Source organism: Ruditapes philippinarum, unplaced genomic scaffold (genome assembly GCF_026571515.1).
Source record: "Ruditapes philippinarum isolate M1 unplaced genomic scaffold, ASM2657151v2 ctg2665_1_1_1_1, whole genome shotgun sequence".
Classification (NCBI taxonomy): Eukaryota; Metazoa; Mollusca; class Bivalvia; order Venerida; family Veneridae; genus Ruditapes; species Ruditapes philippinarum.
The window spans coordinates 50,178-65,430 of record NW_026862957.1 but is presented as its reverse complement, the minus strand read 5'-3'; the positions used below and the strand labels follow the sequence as shown (position 1 = coordinate 65,430).

The window sequence follows — 15,253 nt, the reverse complement described above, 5'->3', positions numbered from 1 at the left end:
CAGAAGGTAACGAGTAAATAGCCGGACACTTAGGCTGTAATATTCTGTTTTCCATATAACATAAGTCATTCCAGGTACAAGGTGGCAAACATGAGCCTACCTATCCTATATTATTTAGATTTTATCGGAATTACTACCGTTACAACTGAGTGTGAAAATGTCACCATATTTCATGCGCCATATAAGAATAATGTTGCTCAGCCTTATGATTAGCAGGATCTACCGCTGCTGCAATGATGGGTTCATTAAAGTGTCATAAAATGATAATGTTGCAAAATGATAAACTTTTCAAATGTTTTCGTTATTTATTAGATCAATACTCATGACTGGGCGACTGTAATGGGAAATTTCAAAATGGTATTTCTTTCTGTCTTTTAAATCATGTTTTGCCATAATATTCTTTTTAATTAAAATCATATTAATCGCTAACATTAACTTACAATTGATACCTAAATTACAACAGAATGTATGCACATTTTTATACTAATTTAAGATAATATGGGAGGCACCAACCCTCATGTATTATACGTGTAGCCCAATGTCATGAAATGTTATTTTAAAAAAAAATCGCTTTGTAATTGTAGGTCTAATGTATGCATGTGTCAAGGTTCAATAATGATATTTGAAAAAGAGTAAAGTAATTAAAAATTACTTTTTTACCGACCCTTTTCTTTTTGAAAGATTGATAAAAGTTATTGGCAAATCTAGTTATCATGTAAATCAAACCAATTTTGTGGGGAAAAAAATAATACTCCATGTATTCACTTTAAATATAGTTCTTTGTCAGTGAAGTATTGATCATCGATCTAGAGTGATTAATATTGAATGTCATGTTACCTGTTCTTTTTATGCTAAATCACTCGCTCCAAAAGTGGTATCGATTTCCTCATTTATATTTTATATGATATTCATTTTCAATATTTCAGATCGTATAGTGGATCAGGATTATCTGTACGTGTTAATTATGATTTTAATATAGACGCGCAAATGAAATGGTGAGGTCGAACTTTTTATCTTCTTTTACCTCTGTTCCTATTTAAGTGAATTTTTTAGAGAAAAAAATCTATTGTTTTTTTGTTTTTTTTCATCAAGAAAAATAAAATGAAAAGAATAAAATTACTGGGGAATGTTTTAAAACACTGATTAAATATACGCCATAAACCTGGATATTCAAAAAAAGTAGACAATAAACCAAATTTTGAGGTTTATTTTAAGACAAAAGTTATATGTAAGTTGATTACAAAACTTTATTGAATTATAAAACAATAATTGTTTATCATAATGTCAGATCATAAAAACAGATATTTAATTAAATTGAAAATGGTGATATTTATGAGTAGTGTTTCAAATCTGCTTAAATGTTTGCCGTTCATTTAATTTGGTGTTTTTTGTAAGTTTTTGGTAAATATAGCATTGTGGTATTTTTCGAACAACTATTGTATTGTTTACGGGAAGCCACGTTACCTTTGAACCGGAAGTTCTATTTATAGAAAGCTAATTTGAATAATTAGAAGTTTCGTTTTAGATAAGATACAATGACCGGTAAGAAGTCATCATTTCTGACATACATGCAGATGAAACCAAAACATTGTTTGGAGACCTAAACAAACAATTGAATTTTATTTCTTACTTTCTTAAAAATGTCCATGTCTCATCAATAAGATCAATAAAATATCAGATACATTTTGAAGGTCATGTTTGTCAACATCCGGTTACACTAAATTATTATTTCTAAGAACAAAATGTAAACAATATGACAAAGGCCTATCAAAGATTCTTTAAATGATGTGGTCACTGCACAAGACATGTAGACTATATCATTTATTACTGTTAACCACTTGGAACTAGTCTCTATCTGAACCAACATGCATCCGAATGTGAAACGTCCGAATGTCGTAAAGAATAATATTCATAATACCAAGAGGAAAGCATTGTGTGCATAGTCTGGTTAATGCCTTATAGATGAAATTGGGCTAGTACCTAGATGTAAAATTACATGTCCTAACCTGACATGAAATTAATCGCAAAAAGTTATCTTCAACCAAAAGAAATGTTTTTCTTTCCAGAAGAGTCCGATAAAAAAATACAAAATACAAATGTATACGGGACATACAATCTGTTTGACAATGGTTCAATTGTAGTATGTTATTGTGTTAATAAGTTAATAACTTAATACTCAAAACAAGGAAAGTGAAAAACAAAAGATACAACCGACAGGTATAATGGCGATGAAAAGTGTCAAACTTTAAACAACTCAGGAGATGTTTCCTGTCAAACAATTATAAACTGTTCTCCACACAAACAAATTAACAGTATGGGACAAATTATGCTTTTACATGTCTAACAATATATCATTGTTACCATAGAGGGGTTTCCATCAAGTTGATAAATATAATGCATCAATTGTAAGAGAGGCTCTTAAAGAACATCAATATGCTTGAGGCCACTTTAGATATGAAAAGTGAAATAGCCAAAGAAAGAAATTAAATTTCTGAAATGAAAATGAACTTAACATCAAGAAGAAGAAAAAACCTTAAAATAATTAAAACAAAACAGGATGAAAATGTTACAGATATAGTAATGGACACTGCAAGCAAATGTCAGTCAAAAACATCCAAGAAAACGGACGTCTCTGACTTTCAAAGGCTTTAAAAAATTTAAAAGTAAACAAGACTGTATGAATATGGATAAGAACATATCGTCATAAAATTATAGATATATTTTTTGAAATCTAATAAACGATATATGTTCTGTACAAGAATGTTTAAGCAAATGAAAATAGCAATTTCTGTTTTAGAATTGCAGGATTTTTATGAGAATCCAAAATAAAGATGAGCTGTTAATCTTAAACTGTTACCAATACTGCAAAATTGAAAGTTTTGCAGTTTTAACATGAATAATTCTGATCATTGATGGCCACCAAGCACCGGCTCAAATGAAATAGTATCATGTTTATGATATACTAGTAATACTAATATTTTGATAAACCAATAATCATTGCGTTTCTTATTGCTTAACAACTCAGTTTGTTTTCTAATCATCTATGTTTTAAAATTAGATATATAAAATATCATTTTCTGCATATTATAAATCAATGAGAGTAAACAACTATAATAAAATGTATAATCTTAAATATTACAGCTGCTTTTCAATAAGTAAACATGTATTGATCTTAATAATTGACATATAATCAACAATTGAAATGAAACAAATAGTTAAGTAATATTATTTGAATTCATACTTAATAAAATATTAAAACCACAACCTTTTTAGTTTACACAGAATTTATGAGTTTGATTGTCTGGGTAGTAAGTTGTAAGCTTACAGACACATTTTTTACCCTGTTATATAAAGGTCATACCTGACTTTCTTTACCTTATTCATCTTTTTCAGATTAAATTACCTTTCGTTGTGTATTACTACACATAACTTCATAACAGCATTTCATTAAAAAAAATTAGTGCTTGCATTTGACATTTTTCATAGAGTGTTTTGTAGTTAGAAATTTTGATTAGTTTGAAAACAGTGTATGATTTTAATCAAGTTTACAATGTATAAAATTGTATCACTTTTCGATGCACACAGTATGTTGTATTTGCATTGCATTTATCAATGTGTTGATTAGAAGTATACAATCTGTGTACATTATCATCATTGTCAGTACATGTGTATATGTGTATTTTCAGATCAAAGGAGAGGGGATGACAATAACATAAATGTTGTTGTAGTATTTGGCAACAATCAACGTTATCTTTGTATGAGCTTGTTGGTTTTTAGTAGTTTTTATCATTATCATTACTCTTGTTTTTTTTCCTTTCTTTTGCATTTTATATGATTTATTTGTGCAATAGTATCAAAAGTATTCAACATATAAATTGATATTCTTTCATTGTTTCATGGTTTTTTATTCTATTTTGGTGAATATTTAATTTTCAAGTCAATGACATTCAGCCAAGTATAAGTTCATTTTTGCCTCAAATATAAGTAGATTTAGACTTACTGAGAGTATTTCTGTAGAAATATAAATCGTTACCTTTTTTAACGATAGACTTGAGTACACGTTGACATGATTCAATCTTTCTTTAATCAATTATTCTAGATGGATTCCATCGGACTGAAACAAACAGCTGGTATAACATAGTAGTTTCTCTTCATCCACCGAATGGACGCAGCGAACTAGTTGTCTCGGGTACCTTTTATTTTATTATAGAATATACTTAAAATGCAAGATATCTACTGTTGAGGATATGACTTACTTATTTCTTCAGATACTTACAATATCATTTTTAATGTTCATGATATTTTTATCTATTTTGCCAATGCCAATGTTATTAAAGGAATATGTATATTACTGTACATAATTGCTATTTAAAAAATCAGGAAAGCTGCAAGAGATTGTTTCATGAAAATACACCACTTTTCGTGGCATAAGCGCCAACGTTAGTCAACACTGAATGTTTAAATACATAGAATATTACTTTCAATTCACTAGTTATTGAAGCAAACTTTTCCAAATATTAAGATTTAGAAATTTCTACAATTCCGTTTTTAGTTTTAAATAAAACCATTACAATTTACTTTTTCATTATTTTTTCATTACATTTTGGTTTAGATTTTCTGAAAGATTAAGAAACTATAATATTCAATCATTGACTTAGAAGTTATTTGAATTGTGAATATGTATTCAAAGCCTGGATAGGAATAGACATAAACACTGCATATTCTATATGGTGTTCCAAATGCAAAAAAAAACAAATACTTTTATTCCAGTATCACATTCTAATTATTTAGAAATTAGAACAGAAATCATGAAACGACCCAAGGGTTCTCATGTACATTTTAAAAACATAATATGTGTTTTCCCTACAGTAATTCTAAAGATCAAAATTATTTTGGCAATGGCTTCCAAAATCTATAACTCGTCTCGAAGAAATCAAATTTTAAACAGGAAAACTAGTCTTTCCTAGGAAAATTTTTAAAATCACTGGAATGATATTTTTCAGAATATGAAAATTGATCTTTATCAATTTTTTCTGTTACTAAAAAACAGTCTAAAGTTGGTGTTCCTTTTAGGTGGGACAAACGTTTATTTCAAAAATGTTAAACACTAAGTAATAAAATTGAAAATTGTTTTGATTTTGTACTTTCAGGGCAAAGACATTGGGCAGGTGAGTGCATAATTGTTATGACAGAGTAAGACAACAATCAATAGTAACTTTGTATCTGATTTATGGTCAACTATTCTTTTTTCTGCTTTAATTTTACTTGCTTTTACTTTTATTTTTATATTTTTTAAATTGTAAATATAACAAGAATTGTCGTGTAAAATAGATAAATGAACTTATCCCAATAAAAAGGAAGAAAACAGATAAATAAATAAATAAATAAGGTTTGAGGTTTAACTAAAAGCAAAGCTATGATTGCTATAAAAATATTTTTTCAAGAATAAATATATACCAACAAAACTTTTGTGCATTCTTATTTCAAGTGATAAATAAAAAAATGACCAGGCATAACCATTGATGTATTATCCGGACTTATTGGTCAATTTTTGAATTGTCTTCTACTTCCATGATGTTGTCTGTGCATTTGCCATGTCTTCCTAATGTGCCCCGAATTATTTCCAGCTATTTGAAAAACTCTACAACGCTACAGGAATGACGGAATATAACACGAACACCTTTGTACTCTTGTATATTTGTACCACGATCACCAATTTACGACATTGTACCATAATAGTCTTAATGTGGCATTGACCTTTAAGTTACAAACCTGTTCTAACTTATCACATAATGTTTGAAAGCATCACATATTTAATCAAACTAAGTTATAATTAAATTGTCAATTAATGATTTGACAGGTGTGTAAATATCATATCTGTCATATCATATTTTTTAGCACATCTGAGCTACTAACTTGTTCGTTTACAATCTAGCGGTCACATTTTTTCTTTAATCATCATCAAACTTTGTCAGGATGATTGTCTAGGTAATAGCTCGGATGAGTTCGAACATGGGTCATCTTGGATGAAAAACTAGGTCACGGGAGCTAAAAACAGAAAAAACCTTGTTACACTCTTGTGGTCACATTTTTGCCTCAATCATCATCAAACTTAGTAAGGATGCTTGTCTAGGTAATAACTCGGATTATTGTGAACATGGGTCATCTTGAAAGAAAAACTAGGTCACAGAAGCTATAAATAGAAAAACCATGTTAACACTCTAGTGATCATACTTTTATTCATTCATCATCAAACTTGGTCAGGATGCTTGTCTAGGTAATTGCTCGGATAAGTTCGAACATGGGTTATCTCGAATGCAAAACTAGGTCACAGGAGCTAAAAATAGAATGACCTTGTTAACACTCTAGTGGTCACATTTTGGACCCAATTGTCATCAAACTTATTCAGGATGCTCGTCTAGGTAGAAAATTCTTGTTAACGCTCTCGTGGCTACATTTTTAATCCAAATATCGTGGAAATAGGTCTGAAAGTTTGTTTTGATAATTCGAATATGGGTCACCTGGGGTCAGAAACTAGGTCACACCGCCCAAATATGGAAAACCTTGTTAACCACTAGTGGTCACATTTTTGACTCAATTATCATCAAACTTGGTCAGGATGCTTGTCTAGGAAATTGTTCAAATGAGTATGAACATGGGTCATCTCGGATGAAAAGCTAGGTCACAGGAACTAAAAATAGAAAAATGTTGTTAACACTCTAGTGGCTATTATTTTTATCCAAATATCATTGATATTGATTTGAAAGTTTGTTTTGATGACTTCTAAGTCAAGTTAGAATATGGGTCATCTGGGGTCACACCGCTCATATATGGGAAAACCTTGTTAACACTCTAGTGGTCACATTTTTTTTTATTCAGTTGCCATCAAACTTGGTCGGGATGCTTGTCTAGGTAATTGCTCAGATAGCTTTGAGCATGGGTCATCTCGGATGAAAAACTAGGTCACAGGAGCTAAAAATAGAAAAATCTTGTTAACGCTTTAGTGGCTACTGTTTTTTTATCCAAATATCCTGGAAATTGGTCTGAAACTTTGTATTGACGATTTCTAGGTGAATATCGAATAAAGGTCACCTTGGGTCAAAAACTAGGCCACACTGCTCAAGTATGGATAATCCTTGTTAACACTTTAGTGGTCACATTTTTGAATCACCTGTCATGAAACTTGTTCAGAATGCTTGTCTAGGTAATTGTTTGGATGAGTTGAGGTCGATGGGTCAGGTGAGCGATCTAGGGCCATCTTGGCCCTCTTGTTACAAATAAATTTGACCTTGATATTTGGGCTGCTGATCACTACATGTCATCATTAACAGCATATGTATGCCAAACTATTTCAAATATATCTATAAGTAACAAAGTGTTGTACAAAAAAGACAATCTTTTCATTGACATATATGTTTAACATTGACCTTTGAGTCTGAGACCTGACATTCATGCGCGACACATTTACATCATGTCATATATATTAATGCCAAGTCATTTCAGCTATGCTATTTTAATTTCAATCATAAATGGCAAATTGTTGACTTGATACGAACATCAAGGCACTTTTATGAAAGATTTATTTTGAAGTCAAAGAGTAACAATGACATTTGAGATGCAGGCTTGGGTTTGTGCAGGACACATCGTGTAAGCACTTACGCAAACTGTTTAAAAATACATTAATAAATGACAAAGTTATGGACCAGTGTTAAAGGAACGAGAATGGATGAAATAAGGACAACGGACGGAAGGACTTACGGATTCGGCAAAATCTATATGCCATCGCAAAAGTTTTGGGCATTAAATTATCATTTATATACGACTGGATTTGACAGTATTTAAAGCATGAATTATACTTTTGAAGCAAATTCAAACTTCATTTTAGAACAACGCTTATGTAATATGTTTGAAATTACTTTAACCTTTGTTTTTACAGCTATTGTAGATGGCATCCCTATGACCGATGGATATCGATGGTATTACAACATGGTTTCTGTACATCCAAGAAATTAGGTCAATAAACCAGTCGTTTCGGGTATGTGTGATTGAATTTATTTGAGATATTTCATATAATGTGGGTATATGTCACCTTTTGAAAGGGATTTTACTATTTATTCAATGTTATGAAATAATTATCCTGCTCCACAATCAAATGAAAAAGCATGGTGATTTTGAAGATCTTAATGCTTTTTGTGTATGCAAATAATGTTTAAATAACTAATCTCTCATTAATGAAATTTCAAGTTGGTACTAAAACACCATGTACTGACAATCATCATAACATTATCTGTTTAAAATTCCATTTTCTATTTGCAATTCATTTTTGAGTGTTTTAAAATTTTCAAAACTTGTCTTTCATCAAATCCTTTATGATCAAATTTGACTATGCTTTCATCACTGTATTGGTTTTATTAGGGTTTCTGTTTTACCTTATTTTGTTGTAATACAACAAATCTGTATCTATGTTGAAAACTTTTGTCCCAAATACCGGTTAAATATAAACATATCTTTATTTTTCCTCCTTACTATCTGTGTAAAGTTAATGGCATATCTAGTGATTATATTTTAGAATTATAAACGTCTTTACAAAACTGTCTTATTAACCATACTCTAGACTAATTTGATTTCTTTTTTTCTCCTGCTATTGTAAATTTTATACTCATGTCATTACATTTAATTTTAATATATGTTATAATGAGAAAAAACTAAATATATTCTTATAAGAATTGTTTTTGGCTACTTTACTTCAATCATTCATTATTTTCATAGTAAATGCCATGATAATATCTAGTTAATAATCACTTTGAGTCAATCCGCAAAATCAAATTATAATACGAATAAGGTTTTCAGAAAAATGACTAGTATCGATGTAAAATTATTCTTATCTCCAATTCTATGTCAATTATTTAAAGGCAAATTATGCTGGCTATAGGGCACATATTGTATAGATATATATAGCTCAGTACATCACAGATTATAAACAAGTTAAAACAAAACCATGGTACATGATTGCATAATACAAGATGCTACATGCAAGAGGTAATAAACCATGTTATGCACATCAATACAAAGGTTAATACAAAACGCCCTTAATTTACATTGTGGTCCTCAAATTTAAGGTACAACACTGAAAGGCATATCAAGTTGCTTCACAGCTGATGGTATCACATATTGGCATATATCTTAGATCAAATTCTCACAAGACATGATTTTGCAGGATATAATCTATATGATAGAAAATTATAAATTGGTTACCTAGGAGAGTAATGTTCTGAATAACAGTCAGAACGAATCAAAAAGTAATGTGCATCTGTTATACTTTGATAAAATGTGAATATAACGCTTAATGAGGTCTGAATCCTGTATGTTGTAATAAAGGTTGTTACCACACTTAAGTAAAATTTTATATATGTATATAATAATGCTTTTAAGACAATTTTCAAACATCGAAGAATATGTAAAATATGTACTGCAAATATTTGTCCACATTATATGTAATCATTAAAATATATACATTCATTTCTTATTGAAAAATTTGACTTAGACTTTATAGAAAATAAAGTTCTAATTACCCCCTTTATTAACATGATATGTCAATTCGGTAATATATTTACAAATAATGCTTTTTGGAACTTACAGTTATGATAAATCTTCATTTGAGCGTTATATTACTGATATTCAATCATAGAAAAATGAGTCACAGGATCTTAAAGCGTCAGAAATATATAAAAAAAGCAATTTCTGTAGAAAGGATAAGCATGTATTTTATAATGTTTGCTTTCAAACATTTTAAAATTCTTTTTACCTTGTCGAAAAGATGCGAATGTTTTAAAGACATTAATTAATCTTTGAAATGTGTATTTGTTTATGAATGTGTATGATTCATACACATTCATAAACAAATACACATTTCAAAGATTAATTAATGTCTTTAAAACATTCGCAACTTTTCGACAAGCTTAAAAGAATTTTAAAATTTGACATGTATAGTGTAATTTCTAGGTTCCTTTTAAGTCTCCGTTTCACGTGAATATCATGTTCTGTGGTATATTTTGTTTTTCTGACTTTTCTCTTGTAATTCGCTTTAAATGCTTTTCACATGTTTCATGCATTCCACAATTTAAGACGGAAAATATTTGTATAAAAGCCACGCACGTAGGCGTTAATTCAGAATTCCTCAAAATAATAAATAAAGCTGATCAGTGTTTAAGGAATAAAAGGAAGAATTTAATTCAAAATGTTTTTTTTTAATTTTTACTTCATAGTTGTTTAAAAGTTATAATTCAAATTTAACATTTGGGGAGTTCTACCTTTCAATGTTGTAAAAGAAAATCATGGCACGCCTTGATATATATTGTCAGATATGAAATAGTTTCTCACTAAGGTAGTAAATTGTAAACAAAGTGATATTTTGACTTCTGTACAAAATACTAAATTACCATAACTGTACTAATTGCTAAAATGGACGGGAGGCAAAAGATTACTTAAATATATGGTTAGTGAGAACATTGTGGAAACTTTTGAAAAATGAAAATATCATGTTTTAGGCATAAAGGGCCCTTAAATAGTTACTAGTAATATTGTTTTAGTAAAACCAATAAAACTACTACTGGGCAAATATGAAGCTTTTGACATTTTCTTTAAACACTTTAACATTGTTAGATCATGATTTAGGTGTTGCAGATCATTGCACAGTACGCAAAGATTTCTTACCCAGCTTTATCACTTTAGAGACAATAAACAGCCTCAGTTGCCATAAGTCAACAGGCAACCGTAGTATTAAAATGTGAAATGTGTCAGTCACCTAGCTTATCAAAATGTGTTTCTTTATCATATAATGTTCATAAATATATTTAATAACATCTTTTCTTGCTTTTTATAACACACCATTTTTTAACGGTAATAATTTAAATGTACCATTCTTTATAAAAAATTGAAATACATGTTCATGTTATATTTACAGTTTAAAATCATAATTTGAGCTTTGCTTTAAATTTGATTTTTTTCTCACTTTTTTGTAAATAAACAATCTGCTTATTTTTCCAACATTGTCATTACAAATGCTTCTTTTTATGCCATGTCGACATTGATTGTCCTAATGTTTCAAGAAATGACGTTGAAGTAAACATATCTCCTTATATCTGTATATTTTAGGAAACAAGCTAGTGATACCAGCAGTATGCAATACATTGCACAAGACTCAACGGAAGATGAAATGTAATGGTGTGGAAATCATTATGGCGATTCACTACTGTGATTTGTATGACAGATTGATAAAAATGAAGTGAAGAGAACGCTTTAGAATATCGTTCATACTGATGTTATGTTATTGAAAATATAGATTTCTTATCACACACAAGTATTCTCAACTTTCATTTATCCATTCAATGAATGCTTATATTCTAAGGTCATTCCTGTACCTATTTTTCACTTTTCAAGCAAATCAATAAAAAGTAAAAAAAATGCTTGTCTGTTTTTTTCAAAAAGAATATAATTACATATGAATATATATAAATATACATTAAGCTAATTCCGGTCTTTCCAAGTCAAGTATAATGCCTGTAGACCACAGCTGCTCCTCGTATGACTATATTTTCGAGCCAAATAGTCACAGACAAAGGTTCACAGCTTTTATTTATTATTTGATGGCAGATCACATTATATGACTTTCATACTGTCACTGTTTTATATCTTTTCTATCTATAAGGCATATGTGAATCTCTTTGGTTGCTTTGATGATATATTAACATAGGCTTTAAACGTTTGCTTAATTTTAAATTTGATATTGTGTTTTAATATTAACAACTGCTCATAGGAGAGTTACGAAATTTACTTCAATGTATAAATTAACAAAAATCGTTTAAAATTTGTGTGAGTGTTCAAATGTATTTAGACATTGTCATATTTAATGGCCCGCGATAGGAAAACAATGCAAACGTTGTAAGGTCTTATTGTGTGATACTTAAGTTCTAAAACCGTTAAGATGATTTGATAGTGTTGCCTTTTAATCGAGCACACTATACACAGCACATAATTAATACATTTTGAATATTTGTAAAAGACATGCACTTAAAATATTATAAAAAGTTTTATTATCTGTGTGTGTTTAGACACAAAAATGACTGCAATCGAGGAATATGTCTGAATCAGGAGAAAATCAACCTGAAATTGGAACAAGGGGAATAACTACTTCTAAAGAAAGATATCATATATTTATCGAATGATTCCCTGTTTAGATTCAATTTGCAACTAGGCATCTCATGTGAATGTAAAAATGCTTCGCATTCATGGGCAGCAGGTGTGTGGGTGGCCAATAACGGATCACTAGCGTTTATGAACGAACGATTTTTAGATTCATATATAAATGTATGTTGATAAGAAGTATTTTTCCCCTTTAACTGTATACTTCTTCTGAATTTATTTTTGAATGCATCGTGGTGTATTTACCGTTTCCAAACTTCTTGTAAACATGCCAATAGCGGATCAAATCGGCCATTATCGGGTCACGTGATATACGAACGGGGGTCAAAACATTAATTATCTCTAAAATTCTTCCTAACCCAGGAAAATATTACACAACTATGCGTTACCGCTGATTATTAAAGTGAAAAGGGTATCAATAAGTAAATAATCTGTCGTATAACGGAGGAAGAACTCACGGATGTTACATACTTTTAATATACAAATACAAACACACAAGTGAACGAGTGGAATACCAAAGCTGAACTCCCTCTCTGACATTTGAGAATAGTATATATAATATCAACCTGTCCTAAGGACATTTTATAATGTATATAAATACACACGTTTTAGAGCTACATATATTAATCATCCTGACATAAGGTCAGTCCGTATGCATCCTGAACTATAATACTCATAAATCATGTCATGTTCCATAGTGCACATTATGAAATAAAAACCTTAATATATGTATATACATGTTGACTTGTCATTCTTTTTGAATATAGCGTGTATGACTCATTAGCCTGTGCAACCAGCTATACGACAATTCCTCCATTACTTATAAAAAAAAATATTTAAAAAAAAAAGTATTGAACAAGTTATTATTTAATATCAAACATTTCAAACTCGTTCTAACAAATTATAAAAATCTAAAATCTAAAATCAACTTGACATCTGTTTTACCCCTAAGGTAAGGATGTTTTACATCAACCTTTTGTTACTTTATTCTCAAAGAAAAATCGCCGAAGGTAATATCCGGTCAGAGATGTCCGGTCAGAGATGTTATCTAATGACTTTTTATTAGTTTATTTTTAAAAGAAAAAATCACCTTAAGTCATATAATCTCTGATTGGTCAATTGTATATAGACTTATCCCAATTTAAACTTTATTTAATGATTGTGCGTTGACAGTTGAAACATGTATGTATACACATGTTATTCTAATATGAAATAAAGTAAATAATCAATTTGAAACTCATGATTAAGTGCTGTCATTTACTTTGAAATGCATTTTAATTAACCGATCTATTTATAAACATATAGCGAATAACGATCATTTTAAGCAATAATAAAAAATCAAAGATATATTTCTAATAAAAGCAAGTTGAAAATTGATATAAATGAATACAACCACCAAAATATAAAGATATATGGTTAAATAATGTAATTTTCTGTTTTGTTTTATATCGTTTTCTTGTAACATATATATATTTTTTTCTGTAATAACTATTTACAATGCCTGAGGTCAATTTACCGAAAATTAGTATAGCATATAGCGTCCACGACTGTTACAGCAAATTAGATATACACTGAAATAACATTTTCATGTTATGCTTTGAGTTTTTATTATTACCAGATGATTTTGTATTAACTTTACCAGAAACTTTATATCGAGGTTTTACAATACTTTTCTTTTTAGTAGATACAGAGTTTATAAACATTTCATTATCCGAATCATTATCATCAGCCATTGAATCTGACTGAATAGCATTATATGCTGCTTGTGACTGAGGATTGCTATTTACTTGTATGGAATTTGAGTCTGATAATTCTGAATCAGTCTGCGATTGCATTTCTTCTGAATGTGCATTACTTTGAGTATTGTCATTATTTGAAATTTGTTGTTGTTGTCGAAGATGTTTCTGTAATTCAGCTAATGGAATATCATCTTCACTATCAGAATTTGACCTTTCTTTTAACATTCTTAGCAACTTGGGGTAATACTGATTCTGGTATTTCTGAAGCATCATCAGTATCGCTATTTTCAGGTGTAACTACAAATGTGGCATTTCTTTTTGGTCTGCCTGTATTATCTGTTTTTTTGGGTTTTGCCCACCCATTAATTTTTTGCGAGCCAAATTTTTGTTTTTGCTTTGGACTTTAATTTGTTAAATTTGTCAAACTGATTTTTTTATTATATAATTAAAATTTGGTAAACCTTTTCCCCTTTAATTCTAAAAAGGGGGCCTCCAATTAAAACAAATTTAGTTTGCTTCTTTTACAAAAATTCTTAAAAAATAGGGGATCGCCAAATTTAAAAAATTTTTGATATCTTTGGGGTCTTTCTGCATAGCTAACTTGTTCTCGTTTTGCTTTTTAAGGGGGCTTAAAAAAACAAAAATTAAAAAATATTATGTTTGTTCTTGTAATAAAATTTTGTAAAAATAATTCTTCGCCATAAATAGCCCCTGCCTTGGGTTGTAGCAAAAGGTCCACCGGGAGAGATTGGGAGAATCAACGGTTATTTAACAAATAAAAATGGATTAATCTAGCTTTTAAAAAGCCTGAGACATTGAATTTCTAAAGTTTCGGCTAAAGTGTCCATGTTAAGATGAAAGTATCCTTTGTTTGGATTTCCCTGGATTTTTTAGCTTAAAAGTATCATGTATGACATGGTGAGAACGTTCAAAAATTTTTCATCGCACAGTTCCCGGCAGACAATGAGTAAGGTAGTTGTACCACAACCCGTGATCAATTCCTTAACTCTTTAAGTGTTTCTTTTGAAAGCAATTACTTGTGAAATTCTGATCCATTGTCAGTGAACAAAAATTTGTAATGGACATCGCGTATCAATAGGGTAAAATTTCTTCTAAAAGAAAAAAAATTATAATTGTATCCAGTACTTTTGTTCCAGCAGTAAGGAAAACACCTCGGGATAAACCACTGTAAAAGGTCAAATTAAAACAAAAAAAATGTAGCGGTTACCACTCATTGTTTTCTCATAGGGCCCAATAACGTCGATACTCATGGTCTGGAATGAATACATTGGTACTCTTGTTTCGCCCATAGG

At 29.8% G+C, this 15,253-nt stretch overlaps 1 long non-coding RNA gene across 1 annotated transcript; it reads left to right on the top strand.

The window, feature by feature from the left end:
- Positions 1 to 784: 784 nt before the first annotated feature.
- Positions 785 to 12,627, top strand: LOC132720774 (uncharacterized). The gene is made up of 6 exons (XR_009624390.1): positions 785 to 995; positions 3,687 to 3,755; positions 4,100 to 4,189; positions 5,151 to 5,168; positions 7,937 to 8,035; positions 11,155 to 12,627. It is a non-coding gene; the product is annotated as an uncharacterized LOC132720774 (long non-coding RNA).
- The last annotated feature ends 2,626 nt before the right edge of the window (positions 12,628 to 15,253 follow it).